General features: G+C 36.7%; 1 pseudogene; it reads right to left on the reverse strand.

Annotated features, from left to right (window-relative positions):
• Positions 1-9,659: 9,659 nt before the first annotated feature.
• On the reverse strand, positions 9,660-9,755 carry LOC118022614 (annotated as a pseudogene).
• Between the last annotated feature and the right edge of the window lie 942 nt (positions 9,756-10,697).

Consider the following 10,697-nt stretch of genomic DNA (forward strand, 5'->3'; position numbering starts at 1 on the left):
CGAGGTAAAAGATAACTAATTTCTATTATTTTAAGGAGCCACAGCAGACCTAGCTTACCCCACCCCCAGTCAAAGATAAATATGCAACAAGGAAGAAATGAACCCGATTTAATGCAAGAGTATAGAATAATAAGTAAACAAACAAACAAATAAATAAGGAGAGGGGCTTATTAGGCAAAATGCAGAAGAAGCACCCATTTTGGGAATAGGTTTGCCCCCAAAATACAAAAACAAATGCAGTTGCTACTTAGCAATGTCAAGAAATAATGAAACATTAATTTAATGAACTGAAGTTTCAAAGCTGACATGCTAAGACAACAAAAGAAAATTTAAAAGAAGTTGTCAGGAAAGAAATGAAGAAACTACCTTTTCTCAACCAAGAGACATATTTGAAATAGCAAAGAGTGAAACCCTGATAATACACAAAACTAAATCAGTTATGTGTAGATTAAGGTTAAGGAAATCACAGTAAAAGCAAATAAAAATGATAAAGAGATGAATGATTAGAAGCAAAATGGCAGATATGAATGAGTATAACATAAAGATGATTATTAAGTCTCTCAAGAAGAGACTAAAGTAAATAAAAAAATTAAATATAAAATAGAAGGTAAAAAAATATATTTCCTAAAATGAAAGGAGTGTTCTAGGAAATTTAATAGAAAGTGATAAAGGAACAATTCATTCAAATGATGTTCCTGAAATTTAAGGAAAATTAATAGTAAAAATAAAATCAGCACTTATTGCCTAAACCATGAATTATCTCCTTTAAATAATCACTGAAAGAAAAACATTCTATGCGGTATTAATGCTTCCTTATTTTACAGAAGAATAACTTGGCCAAGCTCATTCAGCAATTGAGCAATGGATTTATATGTAGGATCCAGGATCATGCCACTACAAAGGCTGAGTTTGTAATCATCATTCTATATAGACCTTCCTGGATTTATGATGAGTTACATCCCAATAAACCTATCATAAGTTGAAAATACCATTAGTTGAAAATGCATTTAAAGCCCCTAACCTGTCAAACATCATACTTACCTTAGCCTACCTTAAATGTGCTCAGAACGCTTACATTAGTCTACAGTTGGACAGTATCATCTAACACAAAGCCTGTTTTATAATAAAGTGTTAAATACCTAATGGAATTTATTGACTATTGTACTAAAAATGAGAAATAGAATGATTATATGGGTATAGGATGATTGCCAGTGTATCAGTTGTTTACCCTTATGGTTGCTTGGCTGATTGGGAGCTGTGGCTAGATACCTCTGCTCAGCATCTCAAGAGAGTATCCTACTGGATATTGCTAGCTCGGGAAAAGATCAAAATTTAAAATTTGAAGCAGTTTCTATTGATTATGTATTGCTTTTGCACCATGGTAAAGTTGAAAAATCCTACATCCAATCGTTGCTCAGTTGGAAATCATCTGTATTCTATAAGATATTTAAAAATAAACACATTTACTTCTCAGATGGTTGGTCTCAGAAGTCTCTCCAAATGAGACACACACTTTCTTTTGAGGACACTTTGTCTATTGTCTTCACAGTGACCAATCTCCCCTAAAATCCCAATTTTATTCAGGAGCCACCCACTCTCAGGAGAAGCTGATCCCACATCCAACTCTGAATGTAGCTTAAGCTGATCATGGGCATCTCAGCTTTTTTGCCAGGCATTGGTTAAAGAATCTTGGCTTATACTAATCAATGCATATTATTTTCTGATGATTATTACTGAGTGAGCACTTCACCTAAGTTGGACCAGTTATATTGAACAGAAAAAAATTTATATTCTATGGCTCTGGGACAGAGTCTTCTCTCTCTTGTCTTAGAAGTGAACAAGGAAGTGCGTTGCCTTGTTTTCTGCTAATAGTCATCTTATGATGATGAGAATAGACCATCTGAAGAAAGGAAGAAAAATCTGCATACCAATGAAGGAAGAGTTGAGAGAATAGCAAATAAATGGAGCTAGAGCCTAGAACTATCTTACTTTCAGACTTTGGGTTATGTGAGATACAAATAGCCTTGTTTTAGCCATTTGAGTCAAGTTTTTTGATACTTAATTGCCGCAACTATTTTCATTAATGACACACATGCACACCCACACATACACACAAACACACACATGCACACCATATGACATTCATGTTATTGAATATCAAAGACACCATATCTACCTGGGCCTTTGCTTTAGTTATGTGCCTTTGTATTCAGAAAAATAGTGTTTATTTCTACATTTAAAGTTAAAATGGGATGCTTAAGGTAGTCTACGTCTACTGATTAAAGAAAATAGAAAAAATTAACTTCTTTCCTGGTCTATGGTAAACACAAAACTAGATTTTTGTCAATTACTATAGAAAAATAAGTAAAGGAATATTTGTAAATTAATAAATATGCTTTAAAATAGAAAGACATGAATATAATTTTAGCAGAAGTTAAGAAGAAAGACTATATTTCCATGTCTCTAGCCTCTCTCTACTTGGATGATACATGTCATCTCAAATTCCTGCTCTTCTGCTAGTTCCCATGACAAGGGTGACATTAACTAATGCTGAAACATTAGCAGCCAACCCCAGGCTTCCTGAAGCTGCCTGAAGTCCGGTCTCTAGATGGCTTCACTGTTTTTTGCTTTCTTGCCAGTTACTGAAGTAATTTCAACAGTATCCCAGAGTGCGCAATAGGTAAGAGAGAAGAACCATTTTGAGTGTCAGCCTCTGGTTTTACAGAAAGTATAAAATGAATGCATGAAAGAGGTCGGTTGGAACCACTGAGGTTAGGGTTTGATTCACATGTCATCTCAAAAACAGGAACAACAAGCTTTGATTCCCTTTCTCTCTTGAACGCTGGCAGTCATACCCAGACTAAGGTTGAAAGAGTGGCAATGAGAGATGAGGCATTATTAGTTCAGGGAATTTCAACCTTATTGAACTTCTAAGGCCGTAGATTTGGCCTGATGAAAATAGTATCTCTATTAGAGAAGTCTTTTGGCTAAAAGTAATATATCTCCTCTTGTTTAAGCAACTGGGGACGGAAATGTTTATGCTTGCTCTTGGCAAATTTGAGTAGAAGAGGCAGTTTGGGATCAGATGATGGGTAGGCCATCTTAAAGATTTTTGTCTTTATTCTAAGAGCAATTATAAATAATTGATAACTCATATTACATGGAAAGGAAGTTTGGGGTCAAATATGAATCATGGGAATTTACTCTATAGCAACTGTCAGGCATTAGAAATGGAAGCTTAGGATTTTAAATAAAGACCTGTATATTAGCCCTAAAGATATAAAGCGTTTTAATAATGACAGATTTTTAAAAATTAAAAAAAAAAACAACAGGATAAATGTGTAGAGAATTTGAGTGAAAAAGAATATGCTTCCATTCTATTCCACACCAATGATGTTAAAGGTTACTTACAATATCAACATAAAGACATTCTCATAAATATGAGGACTCAGGAGTTCTATCCTATATATAACCTTCTCACAAAACCCTATTTATTAATGAAACCCAGCACTAACCCAGAGATATCCCAAAATAAAGATGGGGACAGGGTTATAAAGGATAAACAACAAGTTTTAATTTTCTCTAAACAATAAACTAAACCTGAAACTCTTTAGAAATTACATATATAAGACAGAATGCAGATTTCAAAGTTCCTGAATAAAATACTATGGAATAAAAATAAACTGGATTGAGGGCGCCTGGGTGGCTCAGTTGGTTAAGCGACTGCCTTCGGCTCAGGTCATGATCCCAGGGTCCTGGGATCGAGCCCCGCGTCGGGCTCCCTGCTCAGTGGAGAGCCTGCTTCTCCCTCTCCCACTCCCCCTGCTTGTGTTCCAGCTCTCTCTGTGTCTCTCTCTGTCAAATAAATAAGTAAAAATCTTTTAAAAAAATAAATAAAAGCATGTAACTGGAGCATGTGACATGGTCTTGGGATAGGGAAGTTCTCTGAGAAAAGAGCAGTGATTTGATGGTGAAGAGGAGGAAAAAGAAATTTGGTCAGTGGAACCAGCTTGAGCAGAAGTTCTGAAGGAAGGAAACTTGGGCTGTGAAGAAAATGAAATAATATTTGTATAATAACTGAGATACAGAGAACAAAGACAATAGTGACATTAACTCTGGGGGAAAAATCAGAAAGGAGACCCGTGCCTGCGGCAGATTGTTTTCTTTTCCCTATGAATCCACCCCCTTCTTCTAAGGGTGTTACAGCCCTGCTCTTGCTCTGTGCCTTCAACACTTGTCCACAGGGCAGAGTCCTTCCTGGCTGCACTGCCCGCCATGGCCTTGGGACTTGCTTTGGTCAATGCAGTGGGATTGAATGGGACATCTACAACTTCTGAGCAAAAGCTTTTTGTGGGTTGTAGGATTCAGTGTATGTCTCTGCTCCTGACCATAAAAATAGAACATTGGGGATAGGGTCTGATCCTTCAGCCTGGGTCCCGGTATAAGAAGGTTCATGTGGCTCAAGCCAGCTACAAAGACCCAGTAGCATTCGTATAAATCAAGAAAAAATATAGGAGTATTCATGATTATATGCTGCAGAGATTTTGAGATTTCTTTAGCTTACACATAGCCTAGCAAAAGTTCACTGAAAGAATTTCTAATTCATATTTTGGCAAAAAAAATTAATAAAAGCTTCTCCCCAAAAACACGGTGGATTATGATTATACATGAATAAGTTTATAAACACATAGAGATGCATCTAGAACATTTCTTTAATAAAATGCTGTTTGTGGGTTATCTCTGAGTGTCAGTTTTTCTGCTATTTTTAAAAACATTTTTTCTCTTATGAATACGTGAGAATTTTGTAAATTAAAAAAATTCCACTAATAGAAAAATAAAAAAGAATTTTATAATTTTATAAAATAAGGATTTTAAAAATGTTTAAATAACAAGATTATTTTTTAAGTTATCTGAAGTAACAAGATTATTATATTTATAATAGTTACCAGGATATTGGGGTAAAGAAACTTTTATTGGAGAGATTCACGACAGATCAAAGCAGTGCTTCCGACTTCACTGTGCATCCAAACTGCCAGGATAGCTTCTTAGAATACAGATTACTAAAGCCTAACCCTAGAGTTTCTGATTCCTTAGATATGAAGAGGGGCCTATTAATTTGCATTTCAACTATTCCCACATGTTACTGATGTTACTGATCCAAGAACACACTTTGAGAAACAATACATCAAGTGGTCAGACAAATACATGTCTAGATAAGAATTTTACTTTGTGAATCCACAATTTCAAAAAATCAATTCAGTTGATTGTTCTTTTGACCAACCAAGTGCTTGAAAAACACTGAATTGTTTGCCTCTATGCCTCTGTTTCTTTTCTTATATATTGTTGGTAGGTAAAGAATGAAGCCAGGTGAGTTCCAATTAACTAACTATTCTTTTTTTTTTTTTTTTAAGATTTTATTTATTTATTTGAGACAGAGAGAATGAGAGACAGAGAGCATGAGAGGGAGGACGGTCAGAGGGAGAAGCAGACTCCCTGCCGAGCAGGGAGCCCGATGCGGGACTCCATCCTGTGACTCCAGGATCATGACCTGAGCCGAAGACAGTCGCTTAACCAACTGAGCCACCCAGGCGCCCTTAACTAACTATTCTTATAACTGTATATCCTATTGAAACATACTCATAGAGTTAGGAATTAGAACACACACAAACATACACACACACACAAAGACACAAACACACATACCTATTTCCTTCCTATCTATGGAAAAGTTTTATTTTCAGAGGTAATTTATCAACTTTATGATTTTAAATAACTATCTCTGCTACTGTAATGGTTTTTTCCCCTTTCCTTTTGACTTAAGATTTTTCTCCAGGCATTTAACATCCTTGACCCTGTTCATAATCAGTTCACCAGTATCCTAAAGAACTAATTTTTTAACTTCAGATCTTCTTATAAAATGGAAGGGCCTCATTCTTTGTAGTAGAAAAAGAAGAAATAAGCAGATTATTGGTTTTCTTTGCAGAAACTAGAATATTATTGAATTCCTCTCTTCAATTAGAAAAAAATAAAAGAGGAGCAAAAGAAGGATTTTGGAGGTTTTAATTTTTTTTTTCCAGTGTATCTTTGTTAAAGCTTGAGACAACATTTAAGCTTTACCACACAAGGTTTTTGTTTTTGTTTTTGTTTTTTTTGGCAAGGTCGAGATCCAGTATCCCATTAAAGCATTTGCCAGAAGAAAAAGTTGTTAGAAAGTACATAAAATGCTAGGTGATTTGCTTTTACTGGAACTTGACTTTCTGAAACATCTGAAACACAACTGTCTTTTATTAAACTGAAATGAAGAGGTCTGTGCAGGAGTCTTGTGGGGACAGAATACTCAGCCTCAGAGTCAAAGCCCTAGAACATTTCTTATTATCACTGAACAGTTGCCCTTCTAGCCAGCTAACGAGAGGAGTATTAACAGCCTTTGAGAGGTATCCAACACTGTTTGCCTTGAAGACAGTTATGTTGGTAAAATCATGGGTCTTCTAAGGAATAGTACAATTAAAACTAGGATATTGGGGGACAGGCATCTGGGATTCATAGAATTTTAGAGTTAGAAAAACCTCATTCAGTTTCACTTTCAAAGCCAGACAATAAGTTTCTGTGCAACGAGAAAGAGAGAAGAACATTTAAATTGCAGTCTCTTCCTGAAACCCCATAGAACCTAACTGCAAAGGAGAAAGTTTTCTCCAATACTTTTATTTTTAAATAAGTTTCCTTTGGCCCAGTATGACTGGGGAACAGTCTCCAAAGTGCCTATTCAAGGTTAGAATTTCAAGATCTTCATTAATATTTTGCTATTGCACTAGGATCATTCATGCTATGCTGCCTTTGCTAATTAAATTAATAGCTACAAATGCTTACCAAAGAGATTAACTTATGCACTGCCCTCCTAGAAGAGCCTGTTGCTAGGCAGCCCTGGGCGAAGGCTCGGCACAAAGCGTCTTCTCTCTCAGGACAGAGACTGTTTTGCATCCTTGATGGGGAGAATGAATTCTGCACTGCTTTCATTAAGAGCATTCACCTTCGTCTTTACATCTCCATTGCTCCCCTTTAATTATCTTAACCACTCGGTGCATTCTAGTGTTTCAAGTCATTTTAATGTGAAGTATATGTGTCTCATGCTTTGTGGACTTACTTCAACATCTTATCTTTCTCTTGTCTTTTCACAAGCATCAATCCTACATTACACGTGGCTCCGCCACATTTAAGCAGGTGCGCTTTATGACTTCTGCAGCTTTTGCCACAATTTGTAATAACCTAGACTTTTTGAATATTACTTCAACTCATCTATGTGACCAAATATTTGTTTGATGTAAACCCCAGTTTCCTGCACTACCTTGCTCTTTATTTTTAAGATTGTATCTTTCATTTTTTGTTTCCTTACTACTTTATGTAGAGACAGCACAGCCACTGGGTGTTCATACTAAAGATAGATGTGGCGGCTCTCTCCTGCTCTAGGAAGTACTCTCTGCTGCTAAATTTGCTGCCAGCAAGCTTGTCACTTGGGAAACTTGGCCTTAGCCCAAACTTGAATTGACATTCTTTCTTCCTTGAAAATAGGTGGCTCTTTGAAACTTTAAACCAAATACAAATGAACAATGAAGATGTGCATAACCAAGGTTATAAAAACTAAGTAATAAATGCATGTTTATTGAAAGTACACTATTTAAAAAAAAATACTTTGATCATAATACTAGCTTAACTCCAGCACGATCAAGGAAGCCCTGTGCAGAATGAGCTTTCCTGGAGAAACTTAACAGTTCTTGGTCAAAATAGCTTTTTCATTAGGAAACACTAGCCAAAGCCTTAGGGTTAAATGTCTGGTTCATGCCTACCTAGTTCTAATATAACCTCTGCCTTGGTCTGTGACCTTACGCCTGTCTCTCTATAGTTGGCATACGTGTAAGTTTGTCTGTATCTGTGCATGTGTCCCCACATGCCTGTGCACTCATAGGGGAAGGGCTAGTAGAGGAAAAGTAACAGCACGGGAATATTTGAACAGCTCCACAGAAAAGCCATAAAAAATCGCTAGGGTTTTGTGGTATTGCCTGTAATATTTAGTGTATGGCTGTGTTTCTTTTGCCAAGGGAATCCCTAATATGCTTAAATAGGATACAATTTTATTAATGGTCACATAACACACCAGAGATGAGAGATCCAGGGGGCAGGATAAGTTGGTCCCACGGATCATTCAGTGATCTGGGTGCATTTTTTTTGTTGCTCTGCCATGGTGTAAGAATGGCTCTCATTTACATGGTAAAAGTTGGGTCACCATACATCATAATCCATTTCACTGGACAGAAGAAAGAGGATGTGGAGACCAAGTCAATTTTTTAAGTAAATAAAAGAGAAATTGCATACATCTTTGCCCATAGCAAAATTTAGTTACAGGGTCTAGTTGTAAGCGAGGCTATGAAGAAATATAGTCTTTAGCAGGCAATTACATGCCCAGCTAAAATTTAATAATTTAAAAGAATTAAAAACTGAAGTTGGGTGAAGGTAGTATTTCAGTGTAATATCAGAGAAGAAAACCATTTTGATTCGTACAAAATAAAGATTTACAATAGAAACAAGGCACTATACAATTGTGAGAAAAAGTGGGTAAGGAAAGGTCTAGAGGGGGAGTTAGATGACAAAAGTTAAAATCAGCCCTCTCAAAGTCTATGTAGACAGGTGAGAACTGGAAGGGAAATCTAGGAAGCAAAGCATGGACCAATAAGGACAGTTGGCAGAGAAGTCTGTAGAAAACCGTCTCCTCTGTGTGGCTACCTGCCTCTGTGGACCCGTAGCCAAGGGCGTGATGGCATCACGGAGGTGGCTGTCGGTCAGGGAGGCTAGCAGACAGGAGGAAGACCAGGAGGCAAAACAGAGGAAAGCAAAACAAGCTTTGCCATGCTGGGCACTTCTCTGTCTGTCTTTTATAAACCTACCTAAAAGACCATTAGAGATTTATGGCTGTTGTAGCTCTTCTGCCTCTCAAATGTAGGTAAACTCTAAACCCACGACTTTAAGGAAAGTGAGTTCTGGGAAATGTAACCAACTTGTCAAAACCAGAGTCCAACTCAGGGAACAACTAGAAGTTGCAGAACAGGGGCTGAAGTTTTGGGTACCATTTTTCATAATAAATTCTGTCAAGTCAAAACTTCCCTACATACACAAATGTATTTTATCTCTCTTTTACCTCTTTATGATTCCACCTGTTCATAATGTTTTAGAAAGAAAAGCCACAAAGAAGACAAAGAAGTGAAGGGGAGAGAGAAGTGACATGGAGGAAGAGGGAGAGGGAGTGAGCTGTGGGGGATGTGGCTGATAGAGCTCTGGTCTCTAGTCAAGTCAACTGGGACATTAACAGGAATTTAACATCTCTTCAAGATCTCTTCAAAACTCTCTAAGTAAGCAAACTGACATCACTTAATGGACATCTCTCAATTTTTGCACTCTTAAATAGTTAATCCTTAAGAATTTTATTTTGGCAGATAAAGATTTGTTTTATTGAATAACTGATCTGTGTTATTGCTGAGGTCACTATGTACAAACCAAAGAGAAGGAGTTTTATTTCTTGGTTTCTTCCTCCTTGGACAGAGTCTTGATTTCCTCCTTCTTGACCTGGAGCTGCTCTTCACAGCGCTTGTGTGTTTCCTTGGTCTTAGATCAAAAATATGGAACACTTCGGGAATTTGCGTGTCATCCTTGTGCAGGGCCAGGCTAATCTTCTCTGCGTTGTTCCAATTTTAGTATATGTTGAGCACAAGAAGTTTTTTTAATTTAAGAAAAAGGAGAAGAATTGAGACTGAGGTATACATAAACTTTTCTAGAATCCCTTATATTATAGGGATCTTATTAACAAATGAATTGACAGTCATGCCAATTGTCCTATATTTTCACAAACTATATAAATGCAATTATGTTTGGGTACTGTAGAATTATCTTCTTAATTAATAAGGAAAGGTAGAAGAGAGATAAAGTAGAAACTTCAAAAAGCCATTATCAGTTTCTCATCAAGGATTGACACCCTTCATTCTACTGAAGAGTTAGGATTAGCTTAAACTCCGTCCTGTCAACTATAATGGAACAACTTCTAAATCAATTCTTTATCACTATTGCCATCACAGGTTCTCATCACTTTCTTCCTGTGCAAGTAAAATAATTTTCCCAGGTCTAAACTTTCGCTAATTTATCTGTCTTTATGGTGTCCCAAAGCTAATTTTCTAAAATAATCATAATTATAGATTTCATTTAAAATGGAGGCTTGAGGGGAACCTGGCTCAGATGGTTACGTGTCTGCCTTCAGCTCAGGTCATGATCTTCAGGTCCTGAGATCAAGCCCCATGTCCAGCTCCTGGCTCAGCAGGGAGTCTAATTCTCCCTCTCCTTTTGCCTCTCCTCCTGCTTATGCTCTCTCTATCTCTCTCAAATGAATAAATAAAATCTTTAATTTTTTTTTTTTTAAAATGGTGGCTTGAGCACAATTGTTAAGCTCTATTACTCACTCAAAACCTCCTATAACAACATCAAGTGAGATTAAAAAATGTATAACCACCTCTATGGAGAGGTGGTAATAGCACAAAGTTGAAAACAAGATGTTGATATATGGCAACAAATCAAAGTATTGGTAGATCAAAAGCTAACAGGATGTGGTAATTTGCATGGCTGGAAAAAAAACAGAATTATACAAAGGGTGCAGTAAGTGG

This window comes from Mirounga leonina, unplaced genomic scaffold, assembly GCF_011800145.1.
Source record: "Mirounga leonina isolate KUSES-001 unplaced genomic scaffold, KU_Mleo_1.0 Mir_176, whole genome shotgun sequence".
Lineage (NCBI taxonomy): Eukaryota > Metazoa > Chordata > Mammalia > Carnivora > Phocidae > Mirounga > Mirounga leonina.